Genomic DNA, 4,098 nt, shown 5'->3' with positions numbered 1-4,098 from the left:
CTAAGGAAGGAATTTAGAAACTGAGGAAATAAATTATCTCCAGGCTTTGGAGAAGTCTGTGGAAAAAAGGAGCCTGTTTTCCAAACCACCGGGCCACAGTAGGCTAGGATTGTGCTTAACCCAACACTGTTGGGGTAGAAAAAAAGCACCAACAGCAAAAGAGAAAAAATACAAAAGCCAAAAGAGAGAATAAAGAAAGAGGGCATCTTGGCAGCATCTGAATCCCTTAGAGCACTGATAGAATCACTCGATTTATCTAACTCCTGAGTTGAGGCTGTGTCCGGTTCTTTCTGGCGTATTTTCCTAAGCAAATCCCACGGGTTTGAAGACAGCACCGCCATCAGCTGAACTGTCTCCCTGTCCAAACCCACCCATCCACCAACCACAGCAAAACACACATGGCTCCTCTTGCTTTGAATTTCTTTTCCCTGGGACGCCTGGGTGGCTCAGCCGGTCAAGCATCCGACTTCGGCTCAGGGCAGGATCTCGCAGTTCACAGGTTCGAGCCCCATGTAGGGGGCTCTGCTGTCAGCACGTGGAGCTCACTTCGGATCTTCTGTCCCCCCTCTCTCTTTGCCCCTGCCCTGCTTGAGCTCTCTCTCTCCCTCTCAAAAATAAACATTAAAAAAGTTTTTTTCAAGAAATTCTCTTCCCCTCACCACCCATTTCTCTACCTCTCTTTAAACCAAAACTTAAAAGAGTTAACTCATCTATATTTACTATGCTTACGTCTTCACTCCTTGTCCTCCTGGGTCCTCTCTTCTCAGGCTTCCAACCCGATCTGCTTTCAAACCACTCTACCAAAAACTACTCGGGCTAAATGCAACCATCAGTTGCAACATTGGACACTCCTACTTTTTGTATAATGTTATCGCTTCGCCTTTCTGAACATCGCACTCCCCAAATTTTCCTCCTACCTCATTGGCTGTCCTCAATCTCCTTTGCTGGAACGTTTTCCTCTCCCCCAAGCTCTTGTCCTTGGCCCTCTTTATCTACAATCATTCCCTAGACCAGTGCCATTAAATAGAAACACTAACGTGAGCCACAATTGCAAGCCACAGACGGGCTTTTTAAAAATATTTATTTATTTGGCGAGAGCTAAAGCGGGGAAGGGGCAGAGAGAGGGGGACAGAGGATTCAAAGAGGGCTCTGTGCTGACAGCAGACAGCCTGATGTGGGGCTCGAAATCATGACCTGAGCCAAAGTCGGACGCTCAACCAACTGAGCCACCCAGGCGCCCCCCACCACATCTGTAACGTCTAAACTTCCAGGAGCCACATTGAAGTTTTGACTCAATAGAACCCAAACACTATCATATTTTATTTAACTCAATAGAGCCAGAATATTAGCAGCTCCACATGTAATTGTTATAAAACTAATGTCAATCGGATGTTTTACGTTCTTTCTTTTTCATGCGAAGTCTGAAATGTGGCTTGCATTTGACATGTACAGCACATCTCTATTCGAGCTGGCCAATTTCAGGTGCTCAAGGGTCACATGTGACTAGTGGCTACCATCTCCTAAGTGATCTCGTTCCAAGTTGAAGTACCATCTACTGGACTCCAAAGTTTCTACCTCTAGACCGGATGTCTTCCCTGCACTCCATATTCTCATAACCAACTGCCTAGCGAACGTCTCCAACCTTTCACTCCTACTCACTCCTCTCCCACCCGTTTTCCCCATCTCAGAAAATGCCACTAACCGAATGCACAGACTGAAACCCAGGAGCCCCTGATTCCTCTTTCCGTCGTATGCCACATCTGATCCGACAGTGAATCCTGTGAGTCCCTCCTATGTATTTCTGTAATCCAACCATTTCTTGCCTCGGCTGAACCGCCATTAGCTTGTTGCCGCGTTACTGCAATGACCCAATGGGTCTCCCTCCGTCCATTTTTGCCTTCTTATTCTCCACACAGTGGCCACATTGGTCACATCAGCCCCCTGCTCAACCTCCCCCCACCCCAGGGGCTTGCCATCACACTCAGAGCAAATTCCCAGCTCCTTACCCTGGGCCTCATGGGATGTGGCCCCACCCCCAGGCCCCCCGGGACCGTCGATTCTGGCTCCCTCCTTCTCACTCCCTCTGCTGCGACCTCACTAGCCTGCTTGCGGATCCCCCAACACACCCAGCCCCTTTCAGTCTCAGGATCTTTGCACCTGCTGCGCCCTTTGCCTGGAGGGCTCTATCCCCACAGGTTGCACGGTTGACTCCTTTGTAGCATTCAGGCTAGCTCAACCATCACCTCCCAGAGAGGACCCCCATGACCCTCCTGGTTAGAGCCTCCTGTCTCTCTCCATCACATGACCCTTTATTAACATCTTTATAGCACTCAGTGCCGCCTGAAATTATATTCTGTATTACTTGTTTCTTGTCTGTCTTCTCTACTGGGATGTAAATTCCATAAGGTCAGGGACCTTGTTTATTTTGTTCTTCAGAGTCTCCCAGCCCCTAGAACGGCACGTAGCACACAGCAAGGCACTCAAGAAAGGTTTGTTAAATGAATGCCTACATTCAATAACAGAAGGGGAAGTAATGCAAGAGCCATCTTTGTGGGTCAGAAATTTCCTTTTTTTTTTTTTTAACTTTTATTTGTTTTTGAGAAAGAGAGAGTGTGCATGCAGGTGGGGGAGGGGCAGAGAGAGGGGAGGACAGAGGATCCAAAGTGGGCTCCGTGCCAACAGCAGAGAGCCCAGTACAGGGTTCAAACTCACCAACCATAGGATCATGACCTGAGCTGAAGTCGGATGCTTAACTGACTGAGCCACTCAGGCACCCCTGTGGCCGGAAGTTTCTTATAAGCAGAGGCATCTGTAGGTGACAGAGGAACGTTGGTCCTGGGAGAGGCACCTCCTTGTCTCCCAGCTTCGTCCTTCCCTCTTAGCAAGGTGGGCCCCGCTCCTAGGTTATTCACCTATGCAGATCCAAGCACGCTTGGGCCCCTCTCATTCTCGGTGTAGAGAATCCACTCCTAGGGGTCCCGGCCACGAGAACCCTGGGTATGGAGCCCCACTCAGTTGGGCCAGGCTTGGATCCTCACAAAGGAAGCTTCAGGAACAAATACACTGCCTCCTTCTCCTTACAGCCTCCACCACTGGCTGTACATTATGAACCAGAGCTTTGCCTTCCAAATATCTCCTCATGGAAACACCCCTGTATTTCTCTCACGTGTCTCATTATGGCTAATATAAATCTGAAGTGAATGTGTTCCTTAGTTATACCAGGGCTCTCTAAGAGTGGCCTTTTGGGGGCCCCTAGGTGGCTATCGGTTAAGCATCCGACTTCGGCTCAGGTCATGATCTCGCTGTGCGTGAGTTGGAGCCCCGCAGCAGGCTCTGTGCTGACAGTTGGGAGCCTGGAGCCTGCTTCCAATTCTGTCTCCCTCTCTCTCTGCCCCTTCCCTGCTCTCTCTCTCTCTCTCTCTCTCTTTCTCTGTCTCTCTCTCTCTCATAAACAAAATAACCATTTAAAAAATATATATGCATAAAAGAGTGGCCTCTGGTCTATACCTTTACTTACGATATTTATCAAAAACTGCCACCTCATTGGTATTTCAAAAAAGTCACAATGTTTGCTCTCAGATAACACCCTGATCGTGAGCCTCCCCTGTTTAAACTAGTTCATCGACTTCCTGCCGCCCGCAGGAAGAAAGCCAAGTTCTTGACGCTCAAGGCCCTCTGCAATCCTGCGTCCCCTGCCCCTTTCCGTTGTCCCAGAAGTCCACCCCCGCTCACACCCTGCCGTCCAGCATCCCCAGTCCTTCCCCAACCACGCCACGTCCTCTCACACCCTGTGCTCTGCACAGGCCACTTGCCCTAGAACACCAGTTCCCGACACCAGGGGCACCGAAGGTGCCCACTGCATGCCCTCCTGGATGAATGAACACAGGAGCGGGGAGTGAGGGGTGGCTGCAGGGACGAATAAGAAATCGGTGGCAAAAGGGGCGTCCTTTTTCAAACACATGGGGACAATATGAGACACGCTTTCCATAAAACATCCCCTGTGCGCAGAATCCATGAAGGAGCCGGCATGCTGAGTGAGGAAAGAGGAAGTAATGTAAGTTTTTACCCAGTATATGAGAGGCTCTCAGAACCCCTTCC

The sequence above is a fragment of the Crocuta crocuta genome, unplaced genomic scaffold (assembly GCF_008692635.1).
Source record: "Crocuta crocuta isolate KB4526 unplaced genomic scaffold, BGI_CrCroc_1.0 scaffold944, whole genome shotgun sequence".
NCBI lineage: Eukaryota > Metazoa > Chordata > Mammalia > Carnivora > Hyaenidae > Crocuta > Crocuta crocuta.
The sequence above is the reverse complement of the archived record's forward strand: the minus strand, read 5'-3'. Positions refer to the sequence as shown.